The sequence below is a fragment of the Choloepus didactylus genome, chromosome 1, assembly GCF_015220235.1.
Source record: "Choloepus didactylus isolate mChoDid1 chromosome 1, mChoDid1.pri, whole genome shotgun sequence".
Classification (NCBI taxonomy): domain Eukaryota; kingdom Metazoa; phylum Chordata; class Mammalia; order Pilosa; family Megalonychidae; genus Choloepus; species Choloepus didactylus.
This window is the reverse complement of record NC_051307.1, coordinates 69,113,403-69,140,143: the sequence shown is the minus strand read 5'-3', so window position 1 is coordinate 69,140,143 and position 26,741 is coordinate 69,113,403.

Below are 26,741 nucleotides of genomic sequence, written 5' to 3'. Positions count from 1 at the left end.
TATCCTTCTGGCCTTCCTAGTATAATAGCCTGCAAAAAAACTTCTTGTCATAAACCAAAATACATATAGAATATATCATGTTATGAGCAATTTTATTAATATGAGATATTTAAATATACTAAAATTTTAGTAGTGATATGTTTCCTCTAATTGTAGATTATATACTATCTGCTTCAATAAACAGATGAAAAAATCTCATTTTATAGAAATTACACACCTAAACAAATGTAACTGCATATTAAGTATATTCATATTCTGATGGGAAACACACAATCTCTGAACCAGAGAACAGACCATTTTATACTTACACCTTAAAGAGCAGTTAGAGTTGACCTCATATTAATTCCCTGAGCCCTGGTACACACAGATGCCATGGTGAGAGCCAGATGTACCTGTGTGTGTAATGGAGTTGCACCATAGAAAAGAAACCCTGATTATGAGACACAGATCTTATAAAGTGCAGCTGGCACATCTGCTCCTCCACCCTGGAGAGAAAGAAAGACCTTCAGTCAGGATTATGACCAAATGTTCTCTAGGTAAGGGAGGGAGGTCTCCACTCTTGAATGTAATCAAATCGTTCTGGGGAGATAAGTCTCTAAATCTCTCTTGAGCAATTCATTATATCTAACTTCCAAAGCATGTTTGACATTCAATCATTATATAACCTGTGCTAGATTCTTAAAAAGCCTGGATTATGCAAAAATGTGAAAAGATTCATGGAGACTTGTCTCCCAACACATATTTAACTGCATAAAGTTTTCACACCAAAATACTAAGTAATGTTATAAAGTTTATTTACATGGATGTTTTAAATATCCTATCTGCTATTAGAAGTTGCTATTAAGTTTTGTCAATAAATGTGAAGAAAGAATAAGTTCCATTTGTGTACATTTATATATTTTAAGTTAGTGTAATCAAAATTTACAGTAATTTTATATGTATCTATCTTTTTATATAATTGTTTTTCATATTTTTGTATAATTAAGTATCAGACTTACCTAGTGCTGTAGTTATTACAATAAACATCTAATATTTAACAAATATACATATTCAATAATTGGATTAAGTAATTTCAGAAATTTTGATAATTTGAAGATTATCTGCCATCCAATTTACTTTGTAAATACATATTTTAATGAGAAATTTGTGAACCAGCTAAAAAAATAAGAAATGCACATTTTAACATGTAATAGGCTTTTCTTTGTACACACATTATATTAGATGCTCTTACTTACATTTTCAAAATTATACAATTTTATGTGCATTTTTATTATAAAATATTTCATGTAAACAGAGAAGTATAGAGAATAAAGTTACAAATATCCATGTTCTACTACTCAGTGTTATTAAATCTTAATATTTTGCCACACTCACTTTAAAACATTTTATAATCAGTTATTAATGTTTAATACCCACAATTCAATCCCCTTTTTTCTTTTCCAGTGTAGCCTCAATCTTGTTGTATTTAGCTCTTGTATTCATAAATATGAACAACTTAGAATTTTGTTTTACATGTTTCAAAATTTTTATATAAATGGAATCATCTTCTATGTATAAATTTCCAGCCCCCTTTTTTGTTTATGAGATTTGTCCATAATGGCATATTTACACATTTCATTTAGTTTAACTGCTCTAAAATGTTTTTTTGTTGTTGGAGTAACACAATTTTTTAATTACTTCTTTTGTTGTTGGATGACTATGTTGTTTCTGATTTTTCATCTTAAAAACAAGGTTTCAGTGAACATTCTTGTATAAGCATTTTGGCTCCATGTGTGACATATATCTCAGGATATATTCCTAGAAGGAAGTTCCTAAACACTAGTGAATGCACATCTTCAGATCTCTCAACTAAAACCAATTACTTCTGTCATATAAGAAAGAGCTTGGTTAGTCTTTATCTCCAGTTCCTGGGGGATACCCTCTAAATTTTGGAATTCCCCATGATAGGACTGTCTTTTGTTATTTAAGGTGGGCCCCAGACAACACCAAGATAGTTTATACTAAAGAGATGACTCAGGGATGAGGCTTCGAGTCATGTCATATCAGTCTGATCTGCCCAGCCTCCCACCTCTGGAAAGGGGAAAGGGTCTGGAAACTGAGTTTAACCATATGGACATTGATTCCAACAATCATGCCTACATTATGAGACTCCAATAAAAACTCATGGGCACTGAAGCTCCAGTAAGCATCTCTGATAATATACACCTCTGCGCTGGGAGGGTGATGCACCCTGACTCCACGTGGAGAGGACAAAGAAGCTCGCATTTGATACCCTCCCGGATCTCAAAAGAAGTACCTAAAAGAAGTACTTCTTAGTTGTATCCTTTCCTATAATTTAGCTATGATATAAATACAGTGCTTTCCTGAGTTCTACGAGTTGTGCTACTGAATTTATGAACCTGAGAGGGTGGTGAGAACCCCCAAATTTTTAGCCAGTTGGACAGAGTGTAGGTGGCCCAGGAGACCCCACAACCTGTGGCTAGTGTCTGAGTGAGGGCAGTCCTGTGGAGGATTTTACTTAGCCTATGGAATCTGGCCTGTATCTGGGTTTTCAGAATTCAATTCTATTTTTGTTGGTGTCAAAGTCATTGAAAACATCTGTACCTTCGCCAAATTTTTTGTTTTTATCAATGTACATTCTCACCAGCTGTAAAGAAGAATTACTATTCAGTACTCTCACTGAGACTTGGAATCTTCGGGTTCTTCAGAGAAGTAGCAGAGAGGTATAAGAAGATGGACTTGTGTTATACTGCATCAATTCCAGTTCCAACTTGGCCACTTACTACCTGTGACAGTGCCCAACTACATAACATCTCAGAACATCAGTTTTCTCATCCTCAAAATGAGGACCCTTCCTTAAAGGGTTTTGTATGTGTGAGGATTAAAAGAGTTAATATATGGATAGCATTTAGAACAGTTTCTGGCATGATTTCAATATTAAAACAAATTATTGCATGGAAAATATTGTATTTTCTCATTGTGGTTTGTTTTAATTTGCTATTCTACAGCTATTATTGAGATTGACTATGTTTTAAGATGTTGCTAGTTGTTTGGATTTTCACTTCTTTGAAGAACATGTTAACTTCTTTTCTCTTTTAAAAATTAGGCCTCTTTTTAATGTGTTATAGGCATTTAAAACATTTTTTTGCTTCCTATAATTTTGGTGTTGTGAGGATGTTGCGCATATACTTTTCCAATCTATATTATTCTTTCCATTTTTATCACACCATTAGTTTTTCATAAATTTTGGTGTAAATGGAGTCCAAGTTATCAATGTGTTGTTTAGTGGTTTTAACTTTTGTGTCTAGGAAATACTTCCTGATTAAGATTTTATGAATACCATCTCCCATAAATTGTTCCACAGGCTTTGAAGTAATTTTTTTTCTTTCACTTTGGCTCTTTAATTCAACCAGATGTTATTTTTGGGTATGGTGTAAGAGGAATAAAATTTTATTATTTTTCCATATAGATAAATATATCTCCTAATACATTAGTAAATTGTTTACCCTTTCATGATTGATTTGTAATGCCTTCTCAATCATATATAAAAATTCCATCTATGTGTGGCTTGTTTCTGTGTTCCATGTCTTTCTTTTGTATTCTCTTGCATTGGAAATTTGTCTATTCCTGGCATTAATTTATTAACCCTGAATACAGAAATTATTGTTGGCTATTTTTTTACTTTGTCTTTTATATAGATTTAAGTTGGACTAAATATACACACACATTGGGATTCTTATTAGAATTTGAGTATATATAATAATTGGGGGTTAATTAATAAGTATATAATTTTGAGATTTTTAATCCATTAACATGGAGTTACTCTCAGCTTGCTCTAGTGTTTTTGAATGTCTTTCAATGATATTTGGTAATACTCTTCATAAAGTTATCAAATTTCTGCTAGTTTTTTCATTAAGTAACTTGCAGTTTCTTTTCCTTTTTTTTTTTTTTTTTTGCAATTGTGAGTAGGGTTTTCTTTTCTATTGAATTTTTTAAAGGTTGTTAATGTTGCATGAGAACACTTTTTAAAGTTAACCCTCTATTTAGCAATTATGATGAATTCTCTTATTAGTGCTAAGAGTTTCCATGAAGTTGGATTTTCTACATGCATAATTATCTGTACAAATTATAATATGATTGTATCTTTCTAATTATCATACCACTTACTAATTTTTCTGATCTTATTGCTTTGACTAGTACCTTAAGTTTGAACCTGAAGAGAACCATACACAGTGGGCATCTGTGAGCAATTTATGAATTTAATGGAAATGCTTTCAAAATTTTGAAACATAAACCATGAGCCCAACACTGTTCTTAATGTTCAGCTACACTGAGGAAAAAAACACAGAGAGGGTCCTGGTCAACTAAAATGGCAACATAAGATGTTCCAGGGTGTCATTTCCCCACAGAATTTTGGACAACTAACAAAACTGGCAGGGCCATCTTCCTCAAAACTCTGGAAACCATTTAAAGGGTGGCAGCAACTGGGAAAATATCAAATCAGGATAAGATAGCTTAAAAAATGGTAAGCAAAGCTAGTGGCACACTTGCTGGCTCTCCCACATCCCTTCCCCAGCATAGAGAAGAGCCAGCCTGGGTTCCCATTGTGGGTCCCTGGCCCTCTTGCAGAGGGAACAGAGTACCAATTTTGCACATATTGGGTTGCCTGTTCATCAGTGCCAATTTATTAGGTGGCATAAAGGCTGAACCTGGAAAATTGTCTCTGGCTCACCCTTCTAGAAGTTGCCCTGCAGGCAGAAGTAGTTTGTGGACAGCTAAAGCAGTGAAACTGACAAGTCAAGACAGGCTGGGGAAAAGGATTACCTGCTTTATATCATACAGTAGAGGACCCAGGAGGGGGAGACATTCTATTTCATAGGGAGTAGAGGGGCATTCAAATTCCTGTAAATGAGGTAATTCCTAAAGCCATCAGCAAGCAAAACTCAGGACAAGAGTCACACACAGAAAAGATAGAGAGGACACTGAAGTTTGTATTCATCTCAGGCTCATATTCTTGATAGGAGGGTTAAAGTTTGAAGGAGAACACCAGCCAATGCAGAGCCAATTTGCAAAGACTGTGAAAGGTATTTTTTGCGTGTTTTTTTTTTTTAATTTTTTTTTTAATTTTAGCTCTTGGCACTCAAGGAAATCTCTGTCATATCACTATCTGGAAATAAATCGAGGAACAGATAGCTTTGTTACTAAATTCAAGACTTAACATTACAGAATATTAAAACACATAGTGTGCAGTAGAAGATTATAAGATGGACAAAGAAACAAGAAATGATGGATTATCCATCCAAAGAAACAACATATAAGTCCAGAAACCACCAACAAAAAGGACCAGATTTTGGACATACCAGACAAAAATGATCCTCAATGTGCTTAAGGATATAAGTGAAAACAGAAAAATAACTAAAGACCATCAGGAAAGCAATGAATGAACAATATGATAATATCAATAAAAAGATAAAAAATTTAAAAAGGAACCAAACAGAAATGCTGGAGTTGAAGACCACAGTAAGTGAAATGAAAAATTCTATAGCAGACTGGATCTGACAGAGAAAGAATCAGTGAACTTGAAGACAAGATAATTGAAATGATTAAAACTGAGGAGCAGGAAGAAAAAAGAATATAAAGGAAAACAGAACATAAGATCCTCTGGGAAACCATTAAGCATACCAATGTTTACATTATGGGGACTTAAGAAGAAAGAGAAGGGGACATAAAGAATATTCAAAGACGTAATAGCAGAAAACTTCCCAAATTTAACAAAAGACATAAATATGTATATTCAAGAATCTCAACAAACCCCAAACAGGATAAACTAAAAAAGAACCATGTCCAGACACATAGCAGTCAAACTGCCAAATGTCAAGCACAACGAGAGGGTTCTGAAAGCTGTAAGAGAAAAGCAACATGTTACATACAAGGGAATCCCAATAAGGTTTACTGCCAATTTCTCATCAGGAGCCATGGAAGAAGGAGGCAGTGGAACAAAATATTTAATGTGTTTAAAGAAAACAGTTGCTAAACAAAAATTTTATATTTGGTGAGACTGTCTTTCAAAAATAAGGGAGAAATTAAGACATTCCCAGGTAAACAAAAGCTAAGGGAGTTTGTCAACCCTAGGCCTGCCATATATATGCAATGGTAAACAGAGTTCTTCAGAACAACAACAAAAAATACACTAGGAAGTGGATCAAAGGAGCAGAAGTAAATGAAGATCTGACAAAGATAACCATATGGGTAATTATAAATGCCAGTTCTATTGTGTTATATTTTTTGGCATGTAATGCCACTTTTTAATTCTTAGAGGTTCTAAAATACAAATACATAAAAAGTAATATCTATGGTTTTGGGAATACAATGTATAAATATATAATATGTAACAAGTATAACAAAAAGGTATGGGAACAGAGAGGTATAGGGACAGTATATGTGTATGCTATGAAGTTAAGCTGGTATCAGATCCAATGTGATTGTGACAGATTTAAGATGTTAAATTTAAACCACAAGAGAAGTAAACAGTGGGTACTCAAAATTTGGAAAACATTTGGGGAAGGGGAAAACTGACTTTCTGTTAATTGGCAAATGTTCCAGTGGGGCTCTGTTTTTGTTGGGATGTGTTATATTGTATGTACATGTATATGGGCCTGAATCTGCTAAGTTTATAAGGGTCAGTAAAGATGGTTGGTAAATTCTTGATTTTTATTGATTTATCTCAATAAAAATCTGCTGGAAATAAATAAATAAATAAATAAATAAATCAATAAATAAATCAAAAATATATGAAAACTATGCACAGAAGGAAATGAGAAGGCATTCAAAAATTGTACACCGCAGAAATCAAATAAATATGAAAATAGATATTAATGGAGCAATTGAAGTACATAAAATATACAAGACTTATACAGACCAATAGCAAAATGGCAGAAAAAATCCTAGATTATCAGTAGTTACATTAAATGTAAACAGACTGAACTCTCTAGTCAAAAGGAAGAGATTGGCAGAATGGATCAAAAAGCATGACCTAACTCTATGCTGTTTACAAGAAACTAAACTTAAATTCAAAAACACACATAGGTTGATAGTGAAAGGGTGGAAAAAATACACCATGCAAATATTAAACAAAAGAGAGCGGGGATAGCTATAATGATATCTGATAAAATAGACTTTACATCAGAAACTGTTACAAGGACAAAGAATGTCACCATATACTGATACAGGGGTAAAGTCAACAAGAATACATAACAATTATAAATATATGTGCAACTAATGTAAGAGCCCCAAAATATCTGAAGCAAATATTGACAGATTTGAAGGGAGAAATAAATGGTTCCACATTAACAGTAGGAGGCAGCAATACAACTTTCAATAAAGGATAGAACATTTAGATGGAAGATCAATAAGGAAACAGGAACCCTGAACAATATGCTAAACCAACTAAATTGGACAGATGGACAGAACACTTTACCCAACAGCAACAGAATACACATTTCTATTTACTACCCATGGATCATTCTCCAGAATAGACCATAAGTTAGGTCACAAAAAAATGTTTCAGTAAATTAAAAAATATAGAAATCATACGAAGTGTCTTCTCTGGGATGAAGTTAGAAATCAATAACAGAAGGAGAATTGGAAAATACATGTAAATTAAACAAACATCCTTGAACTACCAATAGTTCAAAGACGAAATCATAAGGGAAGTTAGGAAATATCTTGAGGCAAATGAAAATAAAAACAACATGCAAAAACTTACATGATGCATCAAAGGCAGTGTTAAGAGGGAAATGTATGGTCCTGGAATAAAAAGAAGAAAGATCTAGGAAAGATCTAAACTCACAACTGGAGTATCTAGAAAAAGAAAAGCAAACTAAACCAAAAGCAAGCAGAAGGAAGAAAAGAAAGACTAGTGGAGAATGAAACAGAGAATTAAAAACAAAAACAAAAACAAAAACAGAGCAAATAAAAAAAAAAAACATATATTGGTTCTTTGAAAAGATCAATAAAACCAAAAAACCTTTAGGTATACTGACAAAGAAAAACAGAGAGGATGTGAATAACTAAAATCAGAAATGAAGGGAGGGATATTACTACTGCTCCCAATAAATAAAAAGGATTATATGAGTTTAGTATGAGAAACTGCACACCAACAAATTATATAAACCAGGTGAAAAGGGTAAATTCTCAGAAACACAGAAACTACCTGCACAGATTCAAGAATAAATAGATCTTAGACCAATAACTGGTTAAAAGACTGAATCAGTAATCAAAAATCTCCTAACAAAGAAAAACCTAGGATAGGAAAGCTTCACAGAGAATTTTACCAAACATTCCAAGAATTTATGCCAATCTTCTTCAAACCTTTCCAAAAAATTGAAGAAAAGGGAATACTCCTTAACTCTTTTTATGAGGTCAACATCACCCTAATACCAAAGCCAGATAAAGAAACTGCAAGAATAGAAAATTACAGAACAATATCTCTTTTGTATACAGATGCAAACATCCACAACAAAATACCAGCAAACTGAATCCAACAGCACATTAAAATAATTCTAGAATATGTACAAGTGGTATTAATCCTAGTTGTGCAACGGTGGTTCAACGTAAGAAAAGTTTTTAGCTTTTATACATTAAACTGCTATGAATACACAAAGAGGTATTTTGATGGCTATGTTTTCATTTATCCTCTGTAAATATATAGGGGTGTAAATGCTGGGTTGCATTTTAGGTATGTGTTTACTTACTAAGAAACTGCCAAACTTTTAAGTGGCTGGACCTTTCTTTGTTTCCATCAACAATGATGAAACTTCCATTTGCACCACATCCTATCCAACATTTCATCATTTCAATTTATTTAATTTTATCAATTTTACTTGTAATTCAGTGTTATCTCATTGTGGATTTAATTTGCATTTTCCTGATGACTGATGTTATCTTCTTTTTATGTGCTTATGTCCATTTTTATCTTTGGTGAACTGTCCAAATTTGCCTTTTTTGTTATGTCACTTTTTCTTCTTGTTGAGTTATAAGATTTCTTTACATTTCTGGATACAAGTCTTTAATCAGATCCATGTTTCACAAATATTTTTTCCAAGTATTTGACTTATCTGTTCAATTTCTGAACAGTATCTTTATTTTTTCTCTTTTTTCTTTATGTCTGTTTAATTTTACGGGGAATTCATTTTATTGTACTTTACAAAAGTATTAGACAGCAATGCAGTGGAAATTTGTTTCAAAGAACCACATATGGTTTGAAAAAGACTGCCTTAGAAGACCTTATCATTGGCAAGATAATGTCCAAAGTCTTCATTTCATTACTTTAGAAACCTCTAGACTGCATTCTTTGTAGGAGCTACTACAGGCGCAGAGTAACTGCTTTTTTTTTTTTAATGCAATTTTATTGAGATATATTCCCATAACATACAATCCATTAAAGTGTACAATCATTTGTTCATAGTATCATCATGATTACTGATTCAGCCTTTTAACCAGTATATCATCATCATCACCAGTCAGTCTTTGAACATTTTCATTACTCCAAAAAATAATATAAAAAAAGAGCCTCAAAACATTCCAGTCCCCTTCTCTCCCTATTGTTCATTTACATTTTTTAACACTCACTTGTTCATTGTTTTTTTAACTTTATCAAAAAATTAAAAACAAACAACAAAAAAAACATTTCAAACAAAACCAAAACAAAGGAATAAGAAAAAACAAGTAACCTAAAATAACTACGTTGCTTCCAACATATTCCTACAATACCCCAAGAAAATTAACAAACCATAATCAAACAATGGAATAAGAAAAACAAATAACCTAAAATATCTACATTGCTTCCAACATGTTCCTACCCTACCCCAAGAAAATAAGCAAACTATAACCCAACAAAGAAATAAGAAAAACAAATGACCTAAAATAACTACATTTCTGCAAACTTCTTCCTACCATACCCCCCAGAAATTACCAAACCAAAATCTTCTGTGAGCATTCTCATAAGATTAAGCTTACCCTAAATAGCTTACCTGTTTTTATTAGATAATTGCTCCCCCTTCACTAATGCTGTCTATCGTTAGTTCCCCTACATTCTACAATATAAAATATTTATTTTACATTTTTCACAGAGTTCACATTAGTGGTAACACACACTATCTCTCTTTTTGTGTCTGGCTTATTTCGCTCAGCATTATGTCTTCAAGGTTCATCCATGTTGTCATATGTTTCACAAGATTATTCCTTCTTACTGCCGTGTAGTATTCCATCATGTGTATATACCACATTGTATTTATCCACTCATCTGTTGAAGGACATTTAGATTGTTTCTATCTCTTGGCAATTGCGAATAATGCTGCTATGAACATCAGTGTGCAAATATCTGTTCATATCACTGCTTTCAGATCTTCTAGGTATATGCCAAGAAGTTAAATTGCTGGATCAAAGGGTAGCTGTATATCTAGTTTTCTACAGAACCACCAGACTGTATTCCAGAGTGGCTGTACCATTATACGGTCCCGCCAACAATGAATAAGAGTTCCACTTTCTCCACATCCTCTCCAGCATTTGTAGTTTCCTGCTTGTTTAATGACAATGATTCTAATTGATGTGAGATGATATCTCATTGTGGTCTTAATTTGCATCCCCCAATAGCTAGTGAAGATGAACATTTTTTCATGTGTTTTTTGGCCATTTATATTTCCTCTTCAGAGAAATGTCTTTTCATATCTTTTGCCCATTTTTATAATTGGGCTGTTTGTACTATTGTCATTGAGTTGTAGGATTTCATTATATATGCAATATGTCAGTCTTTTGTCAGATACATGGTTTCTAAATTTTTTCCCATTGAGTTGGCTGCCTCTTCACTTTTTTGACAAATTCCTTTGAGGTACAGAAGCATTTAAGTTTGAGGAGTTCCCATTTATCTATTTTTTCTTTTGTTGCTTGTGCTTTGGGTGTAAGGTATAAGAAGTGACCTCCTAATACAAGGTCTTGAAGATATTTCCTTACATTATCTTCTAGGAGTTTTATGGTATTGCCTCTTATATTGAGGTCTTCAATCCATTTTGAGTTAATTTTTGTGTAGGGTGTGAGGTATGGGGTCCTCTTTCATTATTTTGGATATGGATATCCAGCTCTTCCAGCCCCACTTGTTGAATAGATTGTTAGTCCCAGTTCAGTGGTTTGGGGAGCCTTATCAAAGATCAGCCAACCATAGACCTGGGAGTCTATTACTGAATTCTCAATTTGATTCCAATGATCAATATGTCTATCTTTGTGCCAGTACCATGCTGTTTTGACAACTGTGGCTTTATAATAAGCTTCAAAGTCAGGGATTGTAAGTCCTCCTGCTTTGTTTTTCTTTTTTAGAATGTTTTCAGCAATTTTAGGCATCTTTCCTTCCAAATAAATTCCATAAGTGGCTTTTCCAAGTCTGCAAAGTAGGTTGTTGGAATTTTGATTGGGATTGCATTGAATCTGTAGATGAGTTTGGGTAGAACTGACATCTTAATGACATTTAGCCTTCCTATCTATGAAAAAAACAGGACATTTTTCCATCTTTTTAATACCTTTCTATTTCTTTTAGTAAAGTTATCTCATTTTCTGTGTATAGGTCTTTTACATTGTTGGTTAAGTTTGTTCCTAGGTAATGATTTTTTTAGTTGCTTTTGAGAATGGAAACTTTTTCTTGAGTGTCTCTTCAGTTAGCTCATTTCTAGTGTATAGGAACATTACTAATTTATGTGCATTAATCTTGTATCCTGCTACTTTGCTATATTTGTTTATTAGCTCAACTAGCTGTGTCATCTGTTTCTCAGTGTTTTCCAAATATAAGATCATATCATCTGCAAATAATGACAGTTTTACTTCTTTCTTTCCAATTTGGATGCCTTTCATTTCTTTGTCTTGCCAGATTGCTCTGGCTAGCACTTCTAGCACAATGTTGAATAGCAGTGGAGACAGCAGGCTTTCAGTCTCTCACTATTGAGAACTATGTTGGGTTTTTCATAAACGCCCTTTATCATATTGAAGTAGTTTCCTTCAATTCCTACATTTTGAAGTGGTTTTATCAAAGAAAGGGTGCTGGACTTTCTTGAATGCTTTTTCAGCATCTGTTGAGATGTTCATATAAGTTTTCCCTTTTGATGTGTTAATGTGATGTGTTTCATTGATTGATTTTCTTATGTTGAACCATCCTTGCAAGTCTGGAATGAACCCCACTTGGTCATGGTGTACGATTTTTTTAATGTGTCTTTGGATTTGATCTGCAAAAATTTTGTTGAGAATTTTGCATCTATTATCATGAGGGAGATTGGCCTGTGGTTTTCTGTTCTTGTAGCATATTTACCTGGTTTTGGTATATATCTGTATATATCTGTATATATTTCACAATTTCTCTTGCTATTTCTTCTTTAACCCACTGATTATTTAGGAGGGTGTTGTTTAACCTCCAGATAATTGTGACTGTTCTAAATCTCTGATGGTTTTTGACTTCTAATTGTATTCCATTCTGATCTGAGAATGTGCTTTGGATAATTTCAATCTTTTTAAATTTATTGAAGCTTGTTTTATGGCTCATAATATGATCTATTCTGGAAAAAGTTCCATGAGCACTAGAGAAGAATGTGTATCCTGGTGATTTGGGATGTAATGTTCTATATATGTCTGTTATTTCTGTTATTTCAAATTCATTTATCAGATTGTTTAGGTTTTCAATTTCCTTATTGGCCCTCTGTCTGTTTGATCTATCTATAGGAGAGAGTGATGTATTGAGTCTCCCACAATTAATTGTGGAAACATCTATTGCTTCTTTCAGTTTTGCCAATATTTGTCTCATATACTTTCGGGCACCTTGACTGGGTGTGTAGACATTTATGATTGTTATTTCCTGTTGTTGAATTGTCCCTTTCATTAGTATATAGTTACCTTTTTGTCTCTCATAACATCTTTGCATTTATAGTCGTCTATTTTATCTGACATTAATATTGCTACTCCTGCTTTATTTTGGCTGTAGCTTGCATGGAATATTTTTTTCTATCCTTTCACTTTCAATTTCTTTGTGTCTCTAGGTCTAACATGAGTCTCTTGTAAGCAACATATTGATGGTTCATATTTTTTAATCCATTCTGCCAATCTATATCTTTTAATTAGGGAGCTTAATCCATTCACATTCAATGTTATTCCTGTGAAGGCATTTCTTGAATAAGTCATCCTTTCCTTTGGTTTTTATTTGTCAGATATATTTTTCCCCCTCTCTCTATTTTTCCTTTAATGTGCCCTTACTAAACCTCTTTAGTTTTGAACCCTTTTACATAACTCTCTCTCCTTTCTTTTTTTCTCTGCTGGTAGGGCTCCCTTTAGTATTTCAAGTAGGGCAGGTCTCTTGTTAGCATATTCTCTCAGCATTTGTTTGTGAAAATTTTAAGGTGTCCCTCAAATTTGACAGAGAGCTTTTCTGGATAAAGAATTCTTGGTTGGAAATTTTTCTCTTTCATAATTTTAAATGTATCATACTATTGCCTTCTCACCTCCATGGTGGCTGCTGTGTAGTCACTCTTAGTCTTACATTGTTTCCCTTGTATGTGGTGAATTGCTTCTCTCTTGCTGCTTTTAGAACTTGCTCCTCTTCAGCATTTGACAATCTGATCAGAATATGTCTCAGAGTGGGTTTATTTGGATTTATTCTGTTTGGTGTTCATTGACCATCTATGATTTGCATATTTATGTCATTTAGAAGGGTTGAAAAGTTTTCCCAACAATGTCTTTGAATTCTCTTCCTAGACCTTTACCCTTCTCTTCCCCTTCTGGAACACCAGTGATTCTTACATTTGTGTGCTTGATATTGTCTATCATATCCCTGAGATCCGTTTCAAATTTTTCAACATTTTTCTCCATTCTTTCTTTTGTATTTTCAGTTTCAAGCCTGCACTCTTCCAGTTCACTTATTCTTTCCTCAGCTTCCTCTAATCTAGTACTGTGTGTATCCAGAATCTTTTAAATTTGATCAACAGTTTCTTTTATTTCCATAAGATCATCTATTTTTATATATACTCTTGCACATTCTTACTTATGCTCTTCTATGGTCTTATTCATGTCCTTTATATCTTGTGCCATGATCTTGTTGTTTGTGATTACTTCTTCAATTAATCACTCCAAGTACTGTGTCTCCTCTGATTTTTTGATTTGGGTGTTTGGGTTTGGGCTAACCATATCTTCTGGTTTCTTCATATGCTTTAAAATTTTCTGTTGTTTTTGGCTTCTTGGCATTTGCCTATCTTGATAGGGTTTTTTTAGGATATGCAGGCTTATATGAACAATTATATATAATTTGTCAGAGCTACAGTTTGGTGGAGTGCACTTTCCCTGACTTATGAGCAGATGGTGCCCCCAAGCCACCTATTACCCTCAAGCCAGTTCTCCCCAACTTTCCTTATGTGGCAAGTGGGGATCCAAAACTTGTGGGGGCCCAATTAGTGCACCAAATTTCCATGTGCCATTGGGGCCGCCAGCCCCGAGGGTGGGGGGTGTGCCCTGTACAGTTAGGCAGGGAAGACTGCTTTAAGATTCAGACCTCTCAGTCATTCCTGGAGTCTTAAAGCTGTTGCATGAGCCCAACCCTTCAGCTCAGATTCCCCACAGTCTCTCTCTGCTGCAGGCCCACAAGTCCCTGGGATTGTGTAGGGCCCATGGGACTTCTGTGCAGGACCCCGTCTATAAGCTGTGAACTCTGTGGGCCTCCTCTGAGGAAGACTGTGGAATTTCACAGTCGAATGGAATCCCCAAGGAAGCTCTTGGCTGTGGTGCTGCAAAGGGGTGTCTTCCAGACCACTGAAATTATGGCTGTATGGGGCATGGTAACTTCCCACTTCCACAGTCCTCTTCCTGATGCAGTGGGCCATTCCTAGCTCTGGGACAATTAGTTGTGGGTGTGTGAAAGGCTATCATCCATGCTAGATCCTGAGGGGGGTGCCCAGGGTGCGGAAGGCACTCGCCACTGCGCTCGACTGTGCGGCTCTCTCTGCCAGATCCGCAGGTGCTTTGGGGGTTTTTAAATGAACACCGACCCCAGTTTCTCCCCACTGTGGTGTGGCTGCTATTTCCCCAGCAGCCTCACTCACTCAATTCTGAACAAAGACTCTCCATTTCACGAAGTGCACAGTCACTGTGGATATAGCTGACCTTGCCCAGTCAGTACAACCCTGGAACTGATATTCTGGACACTTTCTGTCTTTACCTAGTGTTTTTCACAGAGAAGTATTTTGCTCTGTCTCTCCTAGTCTGCCATCTTAGATCCTCTCTGAACAGTATCTTTCATAGAGCAAATGTTTTAATGTTGATGAAGTCCAATTTATGAACTATTTTTTATTTATGGCTTCTGCTTTTAGTCTCCTATCTAAGAAATCTTTGCACAAACCTAAAATCACAAAGATTTTTTCCTATGTCTTGTATAGTTTTAACTATTAATGATTAGGTATATTGCCTGTTTTGAGTTAATTTTGCATATGGTATGAAGATAGGATCAAGGTATTTTCTTTTCCTGCTTGCTATTGGATCTTTTCATGAAAAAACTATGATTTCCCCATTGAATGACCTTGAACACATCATCAAAAATCAATTCAATATACATGTGTGACTGTATTTCTAAATTTCCTATTCTGTTCCATTCATATCTGTGGCAATTCTTATACTGATACCACATTGGCTTGATTACTGTAGATTTAAAATAATTTTTGAAAACCAGGTAATGTTAGTATTCCAATATTGCTTTTCTTTTGGAAAGTCTTTTAGCCCTACAAGGTCATTTACATTTTTCTATATATTTTTAGATCAGGTTGTCAATCTCTAAAAAAAAAAAAAAAATGAGTTTTGGATTTTGAATGGGAATTTGTTCCATCAACAGTACATTTTAGGGAGAAAAGATATGTCAATATATTAAGTCTTCTAGTCTATTAACACAATACATCATTCCATTTGGTCTTTAATTTCTCTCAGCAATGCTTTTTCCTTTTGAATGTATTGGTCATGTACATAATTTGTTATATTTATCCCCAGCAATACCTTGTTTTTGTAGTATTGTTTTTGTAATGCTATCGTAAAAGATATAGTTTGTTTACTTTTAATTTCCATTGTTTGTTGCTAGTATATTAAAAAAAATATTGACTTTCTTTCATGTGACTAATAAAATAACTTATCAACCATTGTAGTCTTTCTGTAAATTAGGATTATCCACATAGAAGATTGTATCATATTTTATGTGAGTAAAGACAAGTCTATTTTGTTTTTCCCAATCAGTATGCCTTTTTACTTCCATTATGCATTGACTATGCCCTCAAGTACAATGTTGAACTGGAGTAGGGAGAGCAGACATCCTTACTTGTTTCTGATCTTTGAGGAAAAAGAATTTAGTCTTTTATCATTAGCTATTATATGCGCTATGGTGCTTTTTCATTTTGTTTTATTTCACTGATTATTTATATTAATTTTCTGTTTTATATTTTACTTATGTTTAGTATCTTTATTTCCTTCAATTACTTTAGGTTTCATTTGCTCTTCCATTTCTAGTTTCTTAAGATGGAAACTCAGGTAATTGATTTGAGACCTGTCTAATAAAAATATTTAATGCTATAAAATTCCCTTTAAGGACTGCCTTGGCTGCATCCCACAATTTTGATTTGTCAAATTTTCACACATTTTCTCTTGTAGTTTATTCTTTTCTTCAGAGGTGTCTGGAACTGGGTTATTTAATTTCTAGTTTAATTTCATGGTGGTCAGAAAGTATGCATTGTGTGAGTTCAACCTTTTAAAATTTGTTGAGGTTTATTTTAAAGTCTAGCATATGGTTATCTTGGAATTGTTCCATGTGAATTTGCAAAGAATGTGTATTCTGCTGTTGTGTGTGTGTACAGGTTAGAATGTTCTATACATGTCAACTAGATCAAGTTGGTTGGTAGTGTTTTTCCAATCTTGTACATACTTACTGATTTTCTGTCTACTTCTTTTATCAGATAGAGAGAGTAGAGTATTGGAATCTTTTGGTATAATTGTGATTTGTTTCTCTTTTCAGATTTTTCAGGTTTTGCTTCATATATTTTGAAACTGTAACATCATGTTATGTATAGAATTAGGATTGTTATGGCTTCTTGATAAATTGATATATTTGTCAATTTTAAATCTCTTTTGTCCCTAGTAATGTTCCATTTTCTTACATCTACTTTGTCTGAAATTAATATAAGCACTCAAATTTTCTAGTGATTGGTGTTTCCATTGCATGTATTTTTCCATTTTTTTCCTTCTTACCTAGATAAGTCATTTTATTTAAAGTGGGTTTTTGTAAACAGCATATAGTTGGGCCTTTGTCCAATATTACAATCTCAAACTTTTATTTGAGGCATTTACAATATTTAAATCTATATTGCTATTAGTTTTTATTTGGTCCCTCTATTCATTGTTCCTTTTTTCTTTTTCTGCCTTTTAAACATTGATTATTAATTTTATAATTCAATTTAATCTCCTCTACTGGTTTATGAGCTATACCTCTTTGTTGATGTTGAGGTGGTTGTTGTTGATGTTGTTGTTTTTAAATCATTGCTGTAATGCTGTGATTTTCAACCTGCTATGAGTTTGCCCTCCAGGAAATATTTGGCAGTGTCTGGAGCTCTTTTTGGTTGTCACAACTGGGGGATGTTATTGGCATCTAGAAGGGAGAGGCCAGGGACCTAATATGTATCTTACAACTTCCAGGACAGCCCTCCACAACAAAGAATTGTCTGGCTCAAAATATCATTGCGCTGAGGTTGAAAAATCCTCTAGGGTTTAAAATATACGTCTTGAATTTATAAAAAACTATCTTCAAATATTAGTGTATTTTTCAAGTAAAGTGCAATGGTAGGGCTTTCTCATCATTTCTGCTTATCCTATTGATGCGAATAACTGATTCCCTATATTCAAGCCACCTTCCTTGCTCCCTGGCCCCCCATAGTCATGAACTCTGTCTGTATCAGTGCAGAATCAGTGCATAATTGTAACTCTTGGGTATCCTGCCTCTTTCCAAACAGCAAATGTTTTTTTCCCTTTTTTGAATGAGGCCTAGCCCAGTGGCAGTTGAGCTTTTCCAGGTGTCAGAGCAAGTCATGGTGAGTACAAAGTTTTCCTGGTCCTTCCCCAGCAGCAGGCAGATTTTTCCCTGTATTGATGAAAGTTCCTCAAGGTGAGTATATTTTAGGCCTGTCTTTCAGTGGTAGCTGATGGCCAACTTACATTCAGGCAGGTTCTGAAGCATACATGGTACCTCCAGGTACTGCTGTTCCACTCTCAAACCTAGGCAGACACACCACGCTCACACCTCTCAGGTGGTGTTCACAGATCTGCCTTGCACCTAAATTTCTATGAGGACCTCATGGAGACCTGTGAAAAAGCCCTGGCAAGTGGATGAAAAATCACTTTGTATCTGGGGTCAGTAGATATTCTAAACTGTCATGCTGGCCCACACCGAGCCTTTAATATCTTATTAAATTTTAGTCATTTTCTTCTTACTTGCTTTTATGGAGGCTTCCTCTTTCACTCTTCCACTCTTGTTCTGTTCAAAATGTAATAGTGTCTATCTCTTCTCAAAGGAGTGTATTACCTTTTGGAATAGTGTTCATCTGGTTTCCTCATGGCCTCAATTCTCTAGAGGGCTTCAAAAATTATGATTTTGTAAATTAATAACTCTCCTTGTTAGAATTCTAGGATCCTTCAGAGTACCAAATAATACCACAGTGAAGTAAGTAAGTGAAGAGGGCATAGGGCATTCCAATTTACTCAGCCAATATTCAGGATCTTTGGCAAAGTAGCTGCATATTCCTGGGCAGATGATGGTTTTGCTATTTAAGGGGAAAACCATAAGATACAAGTAATCATCACAATCCTCACATGCACACAAAAAATAGAAAGTTACACATTACAATATTCACCATTTCTTCATATGATGAACTTTTTTGTTTTTACCCTATTCTAGTATATTCAAATATATTTTATATAAAAATTGACTTCTGCCTGGTAAATTGATATCTTGACCTACTAATGGGTCAAAGGAATAAAAATTGTTTGAAAAACACTGCCTTAGAATATGTTCCTGAAAGTGAAATTATTGTATCACAAATATTCAGATTTATTAGTCAGTTTTTTTTTAATCATCATTTTATTGAGATATATTCACATACCACGCAGTCATACAAAACAAATTGTACTTTCGATTGTTTACAGTACCATTACATAGTTGTACATTCATCACCTAAATCAATCCCTGACACCTTCATTAGCACACATACAAAAATAACAAGAATAATAATTAGAGTGAAAAAGAGCAATTGAAGTAAAAAAGAACACTGGGTACCTTTGTCTGTTTGCTTCCTTCCCCTACTTTTCTACACATCCATCCATAAACTAGACAAAGTGGAGTTTGGTCCTTATGGCATTCCCAATCCCACTGTCACCCCTCATAAGCTACATTTTTATACAACTGTCTTCGAGATTCATGGGTTCTGGGTTGTAGTTTAATAGTTTCAGGTATCCACCACCAGCTACCCCAATTCTTTAGAACCTAAAAAAGGTTGTCTAAAGTGTGCGTAAGAGTGCCCACCAGAATGATCTCTCGGCTCGTTTTGGAATCTCTCTGCCACTGAAGCTTATTTCATTTCCTTTCACATCCCCCTTTTGGTCAAGAAGATGTTCTCCATCACACGATGCCGGGTATACATTCCTACCCGGGAGTCATATTCCACGTTGCCAGGGAGATTCACTTCCCTGGGTGTCTGATCCCACGTAGGGGGGAGGGCAGTGATTTCACCTTTCAAGTTGGCTTAGCCAGAGAGAGAGGGCCACATCTGAGCAACAAAGAGGCATTCAGGAGGAGACTCTTAGGCACAAATACAGGGAGGCCTAGACTCTCCTTTGCAGCAACCATCTTTCCAAGGGTAAAACTTATGGTAGAGGGCTCAACCCATCAAACCACCAGTCCCCTATGTCTGTGGTCATGTTAGCAACCATGGAGGTGGGGTAGGCGAATACCCCTGCATTCTCCACAGGCTCCTCAAGGGGGCACTACATCTTTTTTTTTTTTTTCCTTGTTTGTCTTTTTTCTTTTTTTTTTTTTTTTTAACTTTCCCTTCCCTTTTAAATCAACTGTATGAAAAAAAAAGTTAAAAAGAAAACAAACATACAATAAAAGAACATTTCAAAGAGACCATAACAAGGGAGTAAGAAAAAGACAACTAACCTAAGATAACTGCTTAACTTCCAACATGTTCCTACTTTACCCCAAGACAGTTACATAATATAGCAACATTTCAGTGAACTTGTTCCTACTACATCCATCAGAAATTAACAGACCATAGTCATTTCTGGTCATCCACAGAACGTTAAATAGCTTATCTGTTCTTCTTGGATTATTGTTCCCCCTTTCTTAATTGCTCTCTACTGCTAGTTCCCCTACATTCTACATTATAAACCATTTGTTTTACATTTTTCAAAGTTCACATTAGTGGTAGCATATAATATTTCTCTTTTTGTGCCTGGCTTATTTTGCTCAGCATTATGTCTTCAAGGTTCATCCATGTTGTCATATGTTTCACGAGATCGTTCCTTCTTACTGCCGCATAGTATTCCATTGTGTGTATATACCACATTTTATTTATCCACTCATCTGTTGAAGGACATTTGGGTTGTTTCCATCTCTTGGCAATTGTGAATAATGCTGCTATGAACATTGGCGTGCAGATATCTGTTCGTGTCACTGCTTTCCGATCTTCCGGGTATATACCGAGAAGTGCAATCGCTGGATCGAATGGTAGCTCTATATCTAGTTTTCTAAGGAACTGCCAGACTGACTTCCAGAGTGGCTGAACCATTATACAGTCCCACCAACAATGAATAAGAGTTCCAATTTCTCCACATCCCCTCCAGCATTTGTAGTTTCCTGTTTGTTTAATGGCAGCCATTCTAACCGGTGTTAGATGGTATCTCATTGTGGTCTTAATTTGCATCTCTCTAATAGCTAGTGAAGCTGAACATTTTTTCATGTGTTTCTTGGCCATTTGTATTTCCTCTTCAGAGAACTGTCTTTTCATATCTTTTGCCCATCTTATAATTGGGCCAACTGTACTACTGTCATTGAGTTGTAGGATTTCTTTGTATATGCAAGATATCAGTCTTTTGTCAGATATATGGTTTCCAAAAATTTTTTCCCATTGAGTTGGCTGCCTCTTTACCTTTTTGAGAAATTCCTTTGAGGTGCAGAAACTTCTAAGCTAGAGGAGTTCCCATTTATCTATTTTCTCTTTTGTTGCTTGTGCTTTAGGTGTAAAGTCTAGGAAGTAGCCTCCTAATACAAGGTCTTGAAGATGTTTTCCTACATTATCTTCTAGGAGTTTAATGGTACTTTCTTTTATATTGAGATCTTTGGTCCATTTTGAGTTAATTTTTGTGTAGGGGGTGAGGTAGGGGTCCTCTTTCATTCTTTTGGATATGGATATCCAACTCTCCCAGCCCCATTTGTTGAAAAGACCATTATGGCTCAGTTCGGTGACTTTGGGGGCCTTATCAAAGATCAGTCGGCCATAGATCTGAGGGTCTATCTCTGAATTCTCAATTCTATTCCATTGATCTATATGTCTATCTTTGTGCCAGTACCATGCTGTTTTGGCAACTGTGGCTTTATAATAAGCTTCAAAGTCAGGGAGTGTAAGTCCTCCCACTTCGTTTTTCTTTTTTAGAGTGTCTTTAGCAATTCGAGGCATCTTCCCTTTCCAAATAAATTTGATAACTAGCTTTTCCAAGTCTGCAAAGTAGGTTGTTGGAATTTTGATTGGGATTGCATTGAATCTGTAGATGAGTTTGGGTAGAATTGACATCTTAATGACATTTAGCCTTCCTATCCATGAACATGGAATATTTTTCCATCTTTTAAGGTCCCCTTCTATTTCTTTTAGTAGAGTTATGTAGTTTTCTTTGTATAGGTCTTTTACATCTTTGGTTAAGTTGATTCCTAGGTACTTGATTTTTTTAGTTGCTATTGAAAATGGTATCTTTTTCTTGAGTGTCTCTTCAGTTTGTTCATTTCTAGCATATAGAAACATTACTGACTTATGTGCATTAATCTTGTATCCCGCTACTTTACTAAATTTGTTTATTAGCTCTAGTAGGTGTATCGTTGATTTCTCAGGGTTTTCTAGATATAAGATCATATCATCTGCAAACAATGACAGTTTTACTTCTTCTTTTCCAATTTGGATGCCTTTTATTTCTTTGTCTTGCTGGATTGCCCTGGCTAGCACTTCCAGCACAATGTTGAATAACAGTGGTGACAGCGGGCATCCTTGTCTTGTTCCTGATCTTAGACGGAAGGCTTTCAGTCTCTCACCATTGAGTACTATGCTGGCTGTAGGTTTTTCATATATGCTCTTTATCATGTTGAGGAATTTTCCTTCAATTCCTACCTTTTGAAGTGTTTTTATCAAAAAGGGATGTTGGATTTTGTCAAATGCTTTTTCAGCATCTATTCAGATGATCAATTGATTTTTCCCTTTTGACTTGTTAATGTGTTGTAATACATTGATTGTTTTTCTTATGTTGAACCATCCTTGTATGCCTGGAATGAACCCCACTTGGTCATGGTGTATGATTTTTTTAATGTGTGTTTGGATTCAATTTGCAAGTATTTTGTTGAGGATTTTTGCATCTATATTCATTAGGGAGATTGGCCGGTAGTTTTCCTTTTTTGTAGCATCTTTGCCTGGTTTTGGTATTAGATTGATGTTAGCTTCATAAAATGAGTTAGGTAGTGTTCCATTTTTTTCAATGTTTTGAAAGAGTTTGAGTAAGATTGGTGTCAGTTCTTTCTGGAAAGTTTGGTAGAATTCCCCTGTGAAGCCATCTGGCCCTGGGCATTTATTTGTGGGAAGATTTTTGATGACTGATTGGATCTCTTTGCTTGTGATGGGTTGGTTGAGGTCTTCTATTTCTTCTCTGGTCAGTCTAGGTTGTTCATATGTTTCCAGGAAATTGTCCATTTCTTCTACATTATCCAGTTTGTTGCCATACAGTTGTTCATAATATCCTCTTAAAATTTTTTTAATTTCTTCAGGATCTGCAGTTATGTCACCTTTTTCATTCATTATTTTGTTTATATGGGTCTTCTCTCTTTTTGATTTTGTCAGTCTAGCTAGGGGCTTGTCAATCTTGTTGATCTTCTCAAAGAACCAACTTTTGGTGATATTTATCCTCTCTATTGTTTTTTTGTTCTCTATGTCATTTATTTCTGCTTTAATCCTTGTTATTTCTTTTCTTGTACTTGGTTTAGGATTGGTTTGCTGTTCATTTTCTAGCTTCTTCAGTTGATCCATTAGTTCTTTGATTTTGGCTCTTTCTTCCTTTTTAATATATGCGTTTAGTGCTATAAATTTCCCCCTTAGCACTGCTTTTGCTGCATCCCATAGGTTTTGGTATGTTGTGTTCTCATTTTCATTCGTCTCTATATATTTAGCAATTTCTCTTGCTATTTCTTCTTTAACCCACTGATTGTTTAGGAGTGTGTTGTTTAACCTCCAGGTATTTGTGAATTTTCTAAGTCTCTGATGGTTATTGACTTCTAATTGTATTCCATTGTGGTCAGAGAATGTGCTTTGAATAATTTCAATCTTTTTAAATTTATTGAGGCTTGTTTTATGTCCCAGCATATGATCTATTCTGGAGAAAGTTCCGTGAGCACTAGAAAAGTATGTGTATCCTGGTGATTTGGGATGTAATGTCCTGTAGATGTCTGTTAAATCTAATTCATTTATCAGATTGTTTAGGTTTTCAATTTCCTTATTGGTCTTCTGTCTGGTTGATCTGTCTATAGGAGAGAGTGATGTGTTGAAGTCTCCCACAATTATTGTGGAAACATCAATTGCTTCCTTTAGTTTTGCCAGTGTTTCTCTCATGTATTTTGTGGCACCTTGGTTGGGTGCATAGACATTTACGATTGTTATTTCTTCTTGCTGAATTGCCCCTTTTATTAGTATGTAGTGGCCTTCTTTGTCTCTCAAAACATCCCTGCATTTGAAGTCTATTTTATCTGAGATTAATATTGCTACACCTGCTTTCTTTTGGCTGTAGCTTGCATGAAATATTTTTTTCCATCCTTTCACTTTCAGTTTCTTTGTGTCCCCGTGTCTAAGATGAGTCTCTTGTATGCAACATATTGATGGTTCATTTTTTTTGATCCATTCTGCGAATCTATATCTTTTAATTGGGGAGTTTAATCCATTTACATTCAACGTTAAAACCGTGAAGGCATTTCTTGAATCGGCCATCTTATCCTTTGGATTATGTTTGCCATATTTTTCCCTCTCTCTATTAATATCCTTTATTGTACCCATACCGAATCTCTTTAGTACTGAACCTTTCTCCAAGTCTCTCTGTCCTGTCTTTGTTTCTCTGTCTGTAGGGCTCCCTGTAGTATCTCCAGTAGGGCAGGTCTCTTGTTAGCAAATTCTCTCAGCATTTGTTTGTCTGTGAAAAATTTAAGCTCTCCCTCAAATTTGAAGGAGAGCTTTGCTGGATAAAGTATTCTTGGCTGGAAATTCCTCTCACTCAGAATTTTAAATATATCGTGCCACTGCTTTCTTGCCTCCATGGTGGCTGCTGAGTAGTCGCTACTTAGTCTTATGCTGTTTCCTTTGTATGTGGTGAATTGCTTTTCTCTTGCTGCTTTCAGAACTTGCTCCTTCTCTTTTATGTTTGACAGTGTGATCAGTATATGTCTCGGAGTGGGTTTTTTTGGATTTATTCTATTTGGAGTTCGCTGAGCATTTATGATTTGTGTATTTATGTTGTTTAGAAGATTTGGGAAGTTTTCCCCAACAATTTCTTTGAATACTCTTCCTAGACCTTTACCCTTTTCTTCCCCTTCTGGGACACCAATGAGTCTTATATTCGGACGTTTCATATTATCTATCATATCCCTGAGGTCCATTTCGAGTTTTTCAATTTTTTTCCCCATTCTTTCTTTTATCTTTCATTTTCCATTCTGTCATCTTCCAGGTCACTGATTCGTTGTTCAACTTCCTCTAGTCTTGTACTATGAGTGTCCAGAATCTTTTTAATTTGGTCAACAGTTTCTTTAATTTCCATAAGATCATCCATTTTTTTATTTAGTCTTGCAATGTCTTCTTTATGCTCTTCTAGGGTCTTCTTGATTTCCTTCATATCCCGTACTATGGTCTCATTGTTCATCTTTAGTTCTTTGAGTAGCTGCTCTAGGTGCTGTGTCTCTTCTGGTCTTTTGATTTGGGTGCTTGGGCTTGGGTTATCCATATCGTCTGGTTTTTTCATATGCTTTATAATTTTCTGTTGTTTTTGGCCTCGTGGCATTTGCTGAACTTGATAGGGTTCTTTCAGGGTTTGTAGACCTATTGAAGTCCTTATCTCTAATTTATCAGATCTACAGCTTCGTGGAGTACACTTTCTCTAACTAACCAGCAGGTGGCGTCCACGAGCCACCTGTTCTCCACAATCCAGATCTCCCCTGCTTAGCCTTTTTGGTGAGTGGGGGAGTGAGTCTTGTGGGGCCCAATTGGTGTACCAAGCTTGCGTGTGTAGTTGGTGTTGCCTGCCCTGTATGTGGGGCGTGTTTCTGGGCAGTCGGGGAGGGAGGGTGGCCCTAACAATCAAATCTCCCTGATGATCCTAGAGTTTTAAAGCTGCTGCAATAGTCTAATCCTTCAGTTCAGTCCTGCCACAGTTTGTCTCTGCCACTGACCCACAAGTCTTTGGTATTGGCGTACGGCTCCTGAGACTTGCAAGTGGGCCCCTCTTCCAGTCTGTGCACCCCGGGTCCTCTGTTGAGGGATGACTGTGCTATGTCACAGGTGAGTGCCGTCCCCCCAGGGCAGTTCTGGGCTGCTAGGCTGTGTAGGGAGGCTCCCAGTCTGCTCAAATGATGGCTGAATGGGGCTTTGCTAATTCACACTGCTCCACCTTCCCAGCTCTGGGACATTCAGCTGAGGTTGCAGGGAAGGCTAATGTCCACGCCCAGTTTTGTGGTGTGTGCCTGTTATTTGAAGCACTTCCGTCACACTGGGTTGTCTGGGGCAGCTCTGGGCTGTGGGGCTGGCGATGGCAGGAGTGTTTCCTGTCCACCAGGATGGTGGCTGTGAGCGGACACCCCCCTTTTCTTGGGAAGTTGTGTTGTTTAGTGAATTTTCTCAGCCACTGGATTATTGCTTTTTGTCTCAGAGCTCTCTTAGTTCTGCTCTTGACTTGACGTGCCCAAATTGCAATTCTTTGAAGCTTTCTGTATTGAGCTTCTTAGAGTAATTGTTTTAGAAAAAGCAAAAAGGATTTAAAAAAAAAAAAAAAAAAAAAAACGGCCCTCCTCAGAGATCTAATGGGTTATTGAAATGCTAATAGACAAAGCAACCAGGGCCATTAAGGAAAGGTGCACAGGGCAGAGAGATCAGCTTTGCTTCGGGATTTGCATATGCGCCTCAAGGCCTGAGCTCCGCCCTTCCCCTTTCTGTGTTAACCAGAACTCCAAAAATCCTCTGGTTTTATTTTGGAGTTTTTCGTGTTGTTTTTTTTCTATGCCTGTCTCCTCTCTGCTGGGCTGGCTGCTCTCAGAGTCTCTGGTGTCTGGTCTCAGTCTATCTATGGTTGGAGTTTGAATCAGTAGAATGAGTTTCCGATAAGAGCAGCCACTGCAGTTCTGCCTTCTCCTTCCC